This window comes from Haematobia irritans, chromosome 4 (assembly GCF_050003625.1).
Source record: "Haematobia irritans isolate KBUSLIRL chromosome 4, ASM5000362v1, whole genome shotgun sequence".
NCBI lineage: Eukaryota > Metazoa > Arthropoda > Insecta > Diptera > Muscidae > Haematobia > Haematobia irritans.
In genome coordinates this window covers 35,632,434-35,646,511 of record NC_134400.1, presented here as the reverse complement: position 1 = coordinate 35,646,511, position 14,078 = coordinate 35,632,434, and positions in this window count along the sequence as shown.

The window sequence follows — 14,078 nt, the reverse complement described above, 5'->3', positions numbered from 1 at the left end:
CTTTCTAGTTTTAAAGAAACCGCATCAATACCAAAATCCTAAAGGGAAGGTCAAAATCTTTTGATCCAAGCACATTCCGTTTGTAACACATCGAAATATTGCTCTAAGACTCCATAAAGTATATATATATATATATATATATATATATATATATATATATATATATATATATATATATATATATATATATATATATATATATATATATATATATATATATATATATATATATATATATATATATATATAATATATATATATATATATATATATATATATATATATATATATATATATATATATATATATATATATATATATATATATATATATATATATATATATATATATATATATATATATAGATATATTCTGGGTCGTGGTGAAATTCTGAGTCGATCTAAGCATGTCCGTCTGTTGAAATCACACTAACTTCCGAACGAAACAAGCTATTGACTTGAAACTTTTCACAAGTAGTTGCTATTGATGTAGGTCGGATGGTATTCCAAATGGGCCATATCGGACCACTTTTACGTATAGCCCCCATATAATCCGACGCTCAGATTTGGCTTGCGTGGCCTCTTGGACGAGCAAAATTCATCCGATACGGTTGAAATTTGGTACATGGTGTTAGTATATGGTCTCTAACAACCATGCAAAAATTGGTCCACATCGGTCCATAATTATATATAGCCCCCGATCATCCGATTCATCCGATCCGGCTGAAATTTGGTACATGGTGTTAGTATATGGTCTCTAACAACCATGCAAAAATTGGTCCATATCGGTCCATAATTACATATAACCCTCATATAAACCGATCCCCAGATTTGGCTTGCGGAACCTCTAAGAGAAACCAAATTTCATCCGATTAGGCTGAAATTTGGTAAATGGTGTTAGTATATTGTCTCTAACAACCATGCCAAAATTGGTCCATATCGGTCCATAATTATATAAAGCCCCCATATAAGCCGATCCCCAGATTTGACCTCCGGAGCCTATTAGAGGAGCAAAATTCATCCGCTCCAGTTGAAATTGGGTACGTGGTGTTAGTATATTGTCTCTAACAACCATGCCAAAATTGGTCCATATCGGTCCATAATTATATAAAGCCCCCATATAAGCCGATCCCCAGATTTGACCTCCGGAGCCTCTTAGAGGAGCAAAATTCATCCGCTCCGGTTGAAATTGGGTACGTGGTGTTAGTATATTGCCTCTACTAATCATGCCAAATTGGTCCATATCGGTCTATAGTTATCTATAGCCGATCCCCAATCACACAAAAATTGGTCCATATCGGTTCATAATCATGGTTGCCACTCGAGCCAAAAATAATCTACTAAAATTTTATTTCTATAGAAAATGTTGTCAAAATTTTATTTCTATAGAAAATTTTGCCAAAATTTTATTTCTATAGAAAATTTTGTCAAAATTTTATTTCTTTAGAAACTTTTGTCAAAAATTTATTTCTATAGAAAATTTTGACAAAATTGTATTTCTATAAAAAAAATTTGTCAAAATTTTATTTCTATAGATAATTTTGTCAAAATTTTGTTTCTATAGAAAATTTTGTCCAAATTTTACTTCTATAGAAAATGTTGTCAAAATTTTATTTTTATAGAAACTTTAAACTTAATTATATACGTATTTAATCGGTCTTTTTAGTTTAATATATACCACGTATGGACTATGTGGTATATATAAGTGTTACCGCAACCCAAGTAATTCGATTGTGGATGACAGTCTTCAGTAGAAGTTTCCACGCAATCCATGGTGGAGGGTACATAAGCTTCGGCCTGGCCGAACTTACGGCCGTATATACTTGTGTAGTTTAATATAAACCACGTATGAAGTACCTTGCAATTTAGAAGACGGTGTTAGGAAGTTTTAAGATACCTTGCCATCGACAAGTGTTACCGCAACCCAAGTTATTCGATTGTAGATGACAGTCTTCAGTAGAAGTTTCTACGCAATCCATGGTGGAGGGTACATAAGCTTCGGCCTGGCCGAACTTACGGCCGTATATACTTGTTTGATTTTTAAAATTGTTCACATTTTTTACATATGGGAAGTGGGCTGGATCTTTCCTATACAGAAAAAAAAATTACCGAAAAATGTTTCCTATTAGTCTTAATTGAGTTTTTTTGAAAATACTCAATTAAAAATCCTATTGATTTAACAAAATTGTTTAACTGAAACAAAAATCAATTACATAATCAATAGCTATTAATTTCTTAATTGGTTCAATTAATTTTTTAATTGACTTCCAATTAATTTTGGAAGTCAAAAAATATTTATTTGTGTGTAACATATATAGGTGGTTAATTGTGGGTTTTGGGCGACATTTACACAAGTTTTAGCTTTATCTAAATCTTAACTGTTCTGTGTAACGTCTACCATTAAAATGTATAGGATATGACTACAATATTGGAAAATCTTCACAGCATTTTGTATCAAATGTGTTTACATTGCAAGTATTTGTATGGGAAGAACATATGTATGAGGACTTTATTTAGATCTGAATCGAATTGGAGCAGATTCGACAAATTTAAAAGGAATGTTAAATCTATTCTCTGGTAAAATATTTTGACAATTGGAGTAAAATCCAATTGAATATAGGGGTAAAATATCGATAAATGAGATCTGTGTCCTAATTTTAATTTTATTGACCCTAAATTTAAAACTAGAAAGGTCGCTAAATATGTCTTTATTTTAAAGAAACCGCATCAATACCAAAATCCTAAAGGGAAGGTCAAAATCTTTTGATCCAAGCACATTCCGTTTGTAACACATCGAAATATTGCTCTAAGACTCCATAAAGTATATATATATATATATATATATATATATATATATATATATATATATATATATATATATATATATATATATATATATATATATATATATATATATATATATATATATATATATATATATATATATATATATATATAATATATATATATATATATATATATATATATATATATATATATATATATATATATATAAATATATATATATATATAGATATATTCTGGGTCGTGGTGAAATTCTGAGTCGATCTAAGCATGTCCGTCTGTTGAAATCACACTAACTTCCGAACGAAACAAGCTATTGACTTGAAACTTTTCACAAGTAGTTGCTATTGATGTAGGTCGGATGGTATTCCAAATGGGCCATATCGGACCACTTTTACGTATAGCCCCCATATAATCCGACGCTCAGATTTGGCTTGCGTGGCCTCTTGGACGAGCAAAATTCATCCGATACGGTTGAAATTTGGTACATGGTGTTAGTATATGGTCTCTAACAACCATGCAAAAATTGGTCCACATCGGTCCATAATTATATATAGCCCCCGATCATCCGATTCATCCGATCCGGCTGAAATTTGGTACATGGTGTTAGTATATGGTCTCTAACAACCATGCAAAAATTGGTCCATATCGGTCCATAATTACATATAACCCTCATATAAACCGATCCCCAGATTTGGCTTGCGGAACCTCTAAGAGAACCAAATTTCATCCGATTAGGCTGAAATTTGGTAAATGGTGTTAGTATATTGTCTCTAACAACCATGCCAAAATTGGTCCATATCGGTCCATAATTATATAAAGCCCCCATATAAGCCGATCCCCAGATTTGACCTCCGGAGCCTATTAGAGGAGCAAAATTCATCCGCTCCAGTTGAAATTGGGTACGTGGTGTTAGTATATTGTCTCTAACAACCATGCCAAAATTGGTCCATATCGGTCCATAATTATATAAAGCCCCCATATAAGCCGATCCCCAGATTTGACCTCCGGAGCCTCTTAGAGGAGCAAAATTCATCCGCTCCGGTTGAAATTGGGTACGTGGTGTTAGTATATTGCCTCTACTAATCATGCCAAAATTGGTCCATATCGGTCTATAGTTATCTATAGCCGATCCCCAATCACACAAAAATTGGTCCATATCGGTTCATAATCATGGTTGCCACTCGAGCCAAAAATAATCTACTAAAATTTTATTTCTATAGAAAATGTTGTCAAAATTTTATTTCTATAGAAAATTTTGCCAAAATTTTATTTCTATAGAAAATTTTGTCAAAATTTTATTTCTTTAGAAACTTTTGTCAAAAATTTATTTCTATAGAAAATTTTGACAAAATTGTATTTCTATAAAAAAAATTTGTCAAAATTTTATTTCTATAGATAATTTTGTCAAAATTTTGTTTCTATAGAAAATTTTGTCCAAATTTTACTTCTATAGAAAATGTTGTCAAAATTTTATTTTTATAGAAACTTTAAACTTAATTATATACGTATTTAATCGGTCTTTTTAGTTTAATATATACCACGTATGGACTATGTGGTATATATAAGTGTTACCGCAACCCAAGTAATTCGATTGTGGATGACAGTCTTCAGTAGAAGTTTCCACGCAATCCATGGTGGAGGGTACATAAGCTTCGGCCTGGCCGAACTTACGGCCGTATATACTTGTGTAGTTTAATATAAACCACGTATGAAGTACCTTGCAATTTAGAAGACGGTGTTAGGAAGTTTTAAGATACCTTGCCATCGACAAGTGTTACCGCAACCCAAGTTATTCGATTGTAGATGACAGTCTTCAGTAGAAGTTTCTACGCAATCCATGGTGGAGGGTACATAAGCTTCGGCCTGGCCGAACTTACGGCCGTATATACTTGTTTGATTTTTAAAATTGTTCACATTTTTTACATATGGGAAGTGGGCTGGATCTTTCCTATACAGAAAAAAAAATTACCGAAAAATGTTTCCTATTAGTCTTAATTGAGTTTTTTTGAAAATACTCAATTAAAAATCCTATTGATTTAACAAAATTGTTTAACTGAAACAAAAATCAATTACATAATCAATAGCTATTAATTTCTTAATTGGTTCAATTAATTTTTTAATTGACTTCCAATTAATTTTGGAAGTCAAAAAATATTTATTTGTGTGTAACATGTATAGGTGGTTAATTGTGGGTTTTGGGCGACATTTACACAAGTTTTAGCTTTATCTAAATCTTAACTGTTCTGTGTAACGTCTACCATTAAAATGTATAGGATATGACTACAATATTGGAAAATCTTCACAGCATTTTGTATCAAATGTGTTTACATTGCAAGTATTTGTATGGGAAGAACATATGTATGAGGACTTTATTTAGATCTGAATCGAATTGGAGCAGATTCGACAAATTTAAAAGGAATGTTAAATCTATTCTCTGGTAAAATATTTTGACAATTGGAGTAAAATCCAATTGAATATAGGGGTAAAATATCAGGGGGTTGGTATAGGTATAGCTCCCAAGGGCTATGGTAGTTGTATCTAAAACTCAACGAATTTCAATGGAATTTGGCACACTTTACAGCAAATATAGTTATTGTGCGAAATTTTAAGCAAATCAATATGAAATTTTGGCCTCTGGTTCCGAAAAAGCTATATAGGGCGAAAGATACACAAAAAAACGAAATTTTTTCCAATTAAAAAACAAAAATCAATCACAAAAATTAATAATATCAATTAATTTCTTAATTGGATCAATTAATTGTTTTATTGGCTTTCAATTATTTTTTAATTGATACTTTAATTTCTGTAATTGAAGACATTTAAATTAAAAATTAATTGTATCGTAATTGAAGACGAAAAATATTTTGTTGTGTGTATAGATGGGTGCTTTATCTTCGTCTTAACCAATTTGATTGATATTCTGCAGGTTTTACGGGACACACAAAACATGTGGATGTACGAAATTAGAAGAAGATCGTTTATTACACACGTCAATTATGACCATATCGGTATTAAATACATATAGCGGCTATATCTAAATCTGAACCTGGTTTTACAAATATGAGGACAACAATCTCACTGAAACTGTGAGTTATACTTTACACGGACAGGCCGACAGACCGACAGACATAGGGCCGGACGGACATCACTAAATCGATTCAGAATTTAATTCTTAGACGATCGTTATACTAAACGAATGAACTAGTCCTGCCGTTACAGACAAATGCACACCCTGTACTACTCTAGTGGTGAAGGGCATAAAAACGAATTTTTTGAAAATAAAGAAATCGTAATTAAAAGAAACTTCATCATTTTTGTTTTACTCTTTTTCTTTAAATTTAACACATGAATTTTTAAATTTTGGATCTCTCTTTTAAAGTCACATTTCTTTGTAGCAAGAATAAGTTTTCTAAATTTTCTTGCGATTATATACACCTACAATTTTTTTTTGATTCAATAACGGAATTAATTAATACATCTCATCACATTCACCTATCAATTGTTATCCGATTTGACAATTCTTTCGTTAAAGTGCAATTTCTCAATTTTGGTCACTAGTAAAAGTTGAATGGTCGATTTTACAGAAAATCAAAAGTCGATTTTGTTCGATTTTCAAAAACAATAACTTAGAGGCCATTTTCAAAATTACAAAAGTCAACTACGACTTTTTTGACTTAAACTTCGATCAGTCGACCTCAATGGGCAAATATTCACACACAAGTGCTAGGGCCACCATAAAAGTGTAATTTAGCATTTCCATGGTCTCCCAATGATATAGACCTTCTAGGCGTTTACGAAATTAAGAAAATCTCAAGCGTAAACATAAGAATTGTGTTCGACTTTGGCAAATACTCACTGGCCAAGGAGAGACATTCGAAATGGCTAGTATGCATGGGAAGAAAGTTCAAAATCTATTGGCCATAACTAAAGAAAATCCTCTTTGATGTTAATGCTGAAAATGTGTCTGCCTTTTCTTTGCATATACAAAGGCTGGAATAATATGTGCTGGTATTCTTCATGCCATGAAGAAGATAATGTGGCCATCCACATTATCTTCTTGGCCATATGCAATTCTTTTGACCTACTGACTGTTTTCTAGTCGTTTCAACTGCTGCTGCTGCTGGTGCTACAAGTTTGGAGGCATGGACCATCTTCAGCCTGGGCTAGGCAAAGAAATGAAAATGTTGAATGTAGCCAACAAGAATTAGCTAACCATAAAAATGTGCTTTTTTTCTGCTTTTCGCTCTAACCGAGAGGCTAAAAGGCGTTAAGAATTTAACACTTGTTATTATTACCTACTTCTGCATGTAGCTTCTTTGCCACCATAGCAATGACCATAGAATACAGCATCATAGGCATGCCATTGTGCGGCCATATCTTTCGCTATGACTGGGAGGGGCGGTGTCTCTGGCTAAGATGATGAGACTACATTTATGGGTTATGCTAACCGAAGATGACATTAATTTAGAATGTTGTTGATAAATTGTGAAATGTATTGCACACTTTTTCTTTTCTTTTTATTGTGAGTAAAATAAATTAAATATTTTCTTGTTCGTTTCGGGGGCTTGTGTCTTTAATGGACTTTCTCACGGTACGACTGTGGGTCTAGTTCGGGGTCGTCTACAACCAGCAACAGGTGAAATATTTAACATGCCAAACGGGGTAAAAATAGAAATATTTTTTCGATTACAATCCCAAAAGTAAGGAGTTGTATGTCTTTTGGTATTGGGGGTTTCTTTTGGATAATTCATATGGGCATCATAGATAAAACAAAAGACTTAAGAAAAGAACTTGCCAATACAACAAGGAGAATTTGTTGCATAAATTGAGTGTAAAGCTAATGCGATGTACTTAAAACTACAATAAAATAAATCAAATTTAGAAACTTAGTGATTGAATCTAAGAATTATTATACTTATACAAATAAATTATTCACATTCAAATAAAAATGTTGTCAAAATTTCATTTCTATAGAAAACTTTATAAATTTTATTTCTATAGAAAAAATTGTCAACATTTTATTTCTATAGAAAATTTTGTCAAAATTGTATTTCTGTAGAAAATTTTATTTCTATGGAATATTTTATTTCTGCAGAAAATTTTGTCAAAGTTTTATTTCTATAGGAAATTTTGTCAAAATTTTATTTCCAAATATTATTTCTACAGAAAATTTTATGAAATCTTTATTTCTCTAGAAAATTTTGTCAAAATTTTATTTCAATAGAAAATTTTGTCAACATTTTATTTCTATAGAAAATTTTCTCAACATTTTATTTCTAAAGAAATTTCTTTTTTTTGTCAAAATTTTATTTCTATAGAAAATTTTGTCAAAATTTTATTTCTATAGAAAATTTTTTCAACATTTTATTTCTATAGAAAATTTTGTCAAAATTTTATTTCTATAGAAAATTTTGTCAAAATTTTATTTCTATAGAAAATTTTTTCAAAATTTTATTTCTATAGAAAATTTTGTCAAAATTTTATTTCTATAGAAAATTTTGTCAAAATTTTATTTCTAAAGAAAATTTTGCCAATATTGTATTATACCCTCCACCATAGGATAGAGGGTATATAAACTTTGTCATTCCGTTTGTAACACACCGAAATATTGCTCTAAGACCCCATAAAATATATATATTCTGGGTCGTGGTGAAATTCTGAGTCAATCTAAGCATGTCCGTCCGTCCGTTTGTTGAAATCACGCTAACTTCCGAACGAAACAAACTGTCGACTTCAAACTTGGCACAAGTAGTTGTTATTGATGTAGGTCGGATGGTATTGCAAATGCCCCATATCGGATCACTTTTACGTATAGCCCCCATAGAAACGGACCCCAAGATTTGGCTTGCGGGGCCTATAAGAGTAGCATATTTCATCCGATCCGGCTGAAATTTGGTACGTGGTGATAGTATATGGTATTTAACAACCATGCAAAAATGGGTCCATATCGGTCCATAATTATATATAGCCCCCATATAAACCGATCCCCAGATTTGACCTCCGGAGTCTCTTGCAAGAGCAAAATTCATCCGATCAGGTTTAAATTTGGTACGTGGTGATAGTATATGGTCTCTAACAAATTTGGTCCACATCGGTCCATAATTATATATAGCCCCCATATAAACCGATTCCCAGATTTGGTTTGCGAATCCTCTAACAGAAGCAAATTTCATCCGATCCGGCTGAAATTTGGTACGTGGTGATAGTATATGGTCTTTAACAACCATGCAAAAATGGGTCCATATCGGTCCATAATTATATATAGCCCCCATATAAACCGATCCCCAAATTTGAACTCCGGAGTCTCTTGCAGGAGCAAAATTCATCCGATCAGGTTGGTATATGGTCTCTAACAACCATGCAAAAATTGGTCCATATCGGTTCATAATTATATATAGCCCCCATATAAACCGATCCCCAGATGTGACCTCCGGAGCTTCTTGCAGGAGCAAAATTCATCCGATCCGGTAGAAATTTAGTACGTGGTGTTAGTATATGTTCTCTAACAACCATGCAAGAATTGGTCCATATCGGTCCGTAATTATATATAGCCCCCATATAAATCGATAGAAAATTTTTGTCACAATGTTATTTCTATAGAAAATTTTGTTAAAGTTTTATTTCTGTAGAAAATTTTGTTAAAATTTTATTTCTATAGAAATTTTTTTTCCAAATTTTACTTCTATAGAAAATGTTGTCAAAATTTTATTTCTATAGAAACTTTAAACTTAATTATATACGTATTTAATCGGCCTTTTTTAGTTTAATATGCGGACTATGTGGTATATACGGGAGTATTACGGTTTGAAGATACCTTTCCATCGGCAAGTGTTGCCGCAACCCAAGTAATTCGATTGTGGATGACAGTCTTCAGTAGAAGCTTCTACGCAATCCATGGTACAGGGTACATAAGCTTCGGTTTGGCCGAACTTACGACCGTATATACTTGTTTCTATAGAAAATTTTGTCAACATTTTTTTCTATTGAAAATTTGGCAAAATTTTATTTCTGTAGAAAATTTTGCCAAAATTTTATTTCTGTAGAAAATTTTGCGAAAATTTTATTTTATTAGAAAATTTTGTCAAAATTTTATTTCTAAGAAAATTTTGTCAAAATTTTATTTCTATACAAAATTTTGTCAAAATTTTATTTCTATAGAACATTTTGTCAAAATTTTATTTTTATAGAAATTTTTATTTTTTTTTTTTAATTTGTCAAAATTTTATTTCTATAGAAAATGTGGCAAAATATTATTTTTTAGATTGCATAATCTTTCAAATTTGATTATTGTTTCTTTCAGTGTACTACTTGTTCTAAAGTCACATAGTCATCATTAAAATGTTCAAGTTATTTGTTCAGAAATAAATTCCTTTGAGTTGACAATAATCATAAAACAACAATGCCTTGCCATCTATTGGTCTTAGCAATACAAAAATTTTCCTTTTTGCATAATTAAACTTGAAAATATAGTAGCTTATATGCCATATAAGCCAAGTAAATGTTTGAAGGGGGAAAATAGAGATTTGAAATTCGCTTTGTTGGTGAAATTGCCCAGACAATTCATACATTGCGAAAGTAGATGGCGTCTGCGAGCATTTTTCACTTTACCACTTTGCCACCACCAACACCACAGGGATATTTGTGTTTGGCTATATTGGAGGCTGGCTGATGGTTAAAAACCATTAAACGCATTTTTGCATTTCATATACTAACCACGTTTCACAGAGTAGTTTTATGACTGAAACACCGTTAGAAGAAACCAAAAAAGAATAAAAACTGAAAAGAAAATAATAAAAACAAATAACTCCTCTACCGGCCAAAAGAATTTGTCAATATGGCAGTTATTTTATAGCTGCCGCCCAGACTTATAGACCAGACCATTGAACAAAATAAATATCCCATGGAGGTACTAGACGTTTGTAAATTAACAAAATTGCCAAATATGAAAAATATGAGAAATAGAATGAATAACAAATAATAGGAAATCTAAGCCAATGGGTAAAATCTACATGCAGAGAAGGAATATGATCACCTCCTAGAACAAAATGGTATTTTTGAATGGGGAACATAGAATATTTTTTCTTCAAAAATTTAGTTTTCTCGTTAAACATAAAATGGTTATCGAAATCAGATACATAATGTTCGTGAAAATAACAGGGTTGCGACAAACATGTTAGGTGTTCGCCTTCCAAAAATACCATTGTGCTCTAGGAGATGATCATATTCCTTCTCTGGATTTAAAAAGGAAATAAAATGTATTCATTTCAACTACCAAAATAGTTTACCCAATTTATTTTTATATAATGTTTTTATTTTATTTTTATTTTTACTTATATTTATTTTTTATTTTTATGTGTTTAAAATACAAAAAAAAAATCACTTTACCAAATTGTTTGATCCAATTTATTTTTATTCAAAATTTTTATTTTATTTATATTTATTTAAATTAAAGCAAAAATATTTTTTCACTTCATTTTCCAAATTAGGTGATCCAAACAATTTTTATTTAAAATCGGTCAATATTTATATATAGCCCTTATATAAACCGATCGCCATATTAGACCTCCGGAGCCACTTGGAGGAACAAAATTCATCCGATCCGGCTTAAATTTGGCACATTTCGCTAATGTATGGCCGATAACAATTATACCAAAATTGGTCCGTATCGATCTAAATTATATATAGCCCCCAAAAATTTTATATTTCTATAGAAAATTTCGTCAAAAATTGATTTCTATAGAAAATTTTGTCGACATTTTATCTCTATAGAAAATTTTATCAGTATTTTATTTCTGTAGAAATTTTTGTCAAAATGGTATTTCTATAGAAAATTTATGAAGCATTTCATAGTTGGAGAGGAATATTTTGCAAAATCTTCCAAAACATAACGAATTCTACCAATCTACCAAACGGTAAAAAAAATCTGCCATTTTTGGTAGACTTGTGTTCATAATTGTATACACAGAAAATAATATTATAATTTTTGAGCTAACAATAAATTGTTGTTACAGAAACATAATTCATATTGTATTGACATATATTCAATTGTAATTTCAATTGTATTGACAATCAAATTAATTTATATTTTTTTGTGTGTATAGGCCCCCATATAAAGCGACCCCCATATTTCAATTCTGGATCTATAATTACAGCACAAAAGTACATATCGGTTCGTAATTATTTCTTCCCTATATATACCGGACAAGAACTGAATATATATGTATTTAATCGACCTTTTTTGTCTATTATATATCCCGCATGGACTAACTTACAATTTAGAAGATGATGTTAAGAAGTTTTAAGATACCACAACCCAAGTAATTTAATTGTGGATGACCGTCTTTAGTAGAAGTTTCTACGTAATCCATGGTGAAGGGTACTTAAGATTCGGCCTGGCCAAACTTACAGCCGTATATACTTTTTTTCTCACTATTAAATGTTGACTTTTTTAATTTGAATTTCAATTGATAATATAACCCATCCTTAAATCCACACCATTACTTACGCCTGAATAGAAACATTGATCTAGACTTTAAATACCGAAATAGAAATCCGTCCTACCGACGATAACATTAAATCGAATTTTAGGTTAATTTTAAGTCGTTAAGTATAAAACAGCATGTTATCGAAATATCATCCTTCTGTATGTTACGAGCAAATGTATAAACCTCTAACAATCTGATCCACCGTATTGGTGTGGTGTACACAAACAAACAAAAAAAAAAAAACGTAATAAAAAATTAAACCAATACACCATTTTCGCTTTGTGGCTATGAAAAATTTGCAGAATATTTTATTGCTTTGTAAAAATACTCATCAAAACTTAAGAAGGCAAATTTTTTTAACTGCCTTCTTTTCAATTTTGCAATAACTACCGATGCAGTTGCTATTCAGCTCCAGGTTACAGGTTAAGCTTTGGGTATTTTGTTTAAACACTTTATTGCTTATGGTACACATGTAGAGGAATGCCTTTGAAACTACCATCAAAGGTGGAAAATTGATATCAAAAAGCTATGAATAACAAGTGTGTCAGTTATTTTAATAAATTTAATTTATTTAAAGAAATAGATATCGATTTGTTTTTTGGTGCCTTGATGCAGCGACCAACGATATTAAAAATTAAATTCGGCCAAGCCGAATCTTATGTACCCTCCACCATTGGATTGCGTAGAAAGTTTGTGTAAAGACTGCCATCACAATCGAATTAGTTGGGTTGTGGTAACAGTTTCCAATGGCAAGGTGTATTAAGTCAAATTTGTCCATATGAAGTCATTGCTAGATAAAACAAGTATATACGGCCGTAAGTTCGGCCAGGCCGAAGCTTATGTACCCTCCATCATGGATTGCGTAGAAACTTCTTCTAAACACCGCCATCCACAATCGAATTACTTAAGTTGCGGTAACGCTTGCCGATGGCAAGGTATCTTAAAACCTCCTAACACCATCTTCTAAATTGTATGTAAATCATAAAAGATCGATCCAATACGTATATAATTCAGTTTGACAAAGTAGACATAAAATTTTGACAAAATTTTCTACAGAAATAAAATTTTAACAAAATTTTCTATAGAAATAAAATTTTCACAAAATTTTCTATAGAAATAAAAATTTTCACAAAATTTTCACAAAATTTTCTATAGAAAGAAAATTTTGACAAAAATTTCTACAGAAATAAAATTTTAACAAAATTTTCTATAGAAATAAACTTTTGATAAAATTTTCTATAGAAATAAAATCTTGGTATATTATTTTTGCTCGAGTGGCAACCATGATTATGAACCGAATAAAATTTGAACAAAATTTTCTATAGAAATAAAATTTTGACAAAATTTTCTATAGAAATAAAATTTTGACAATGATGAAAATTTTATTATGAAGGGAATAAAATTTTAACAAAATTTTCTCTAGAAATAAAATTTTGACAAAATTTTCTATAGAAATAAAATTTTGGTAGATTATTTTTGGCTCTAGTGGCAACCATGATTATGAACTGATATGGACCAATTTTTGTGTGATTGGACCAATTTTGGTATGGTTGTTAGCGACCATATACTAACACCACGTTCCTAATTTGAACCGGATCGGATGAATTTTGCTCCTCCAAGAGGCTCCGGAGGTCAAATCTGGAAAACGTTTTATGTGGGGGCTATATATAATTATGGACCGATATGGACCAATTCTGGCATGGTTGTTAAAGATCATATATAAACACCATGTTCCAAATTACAACCGGATTGGATGAAATTTGCTTCTCTTGGAGACTTCGCAAGC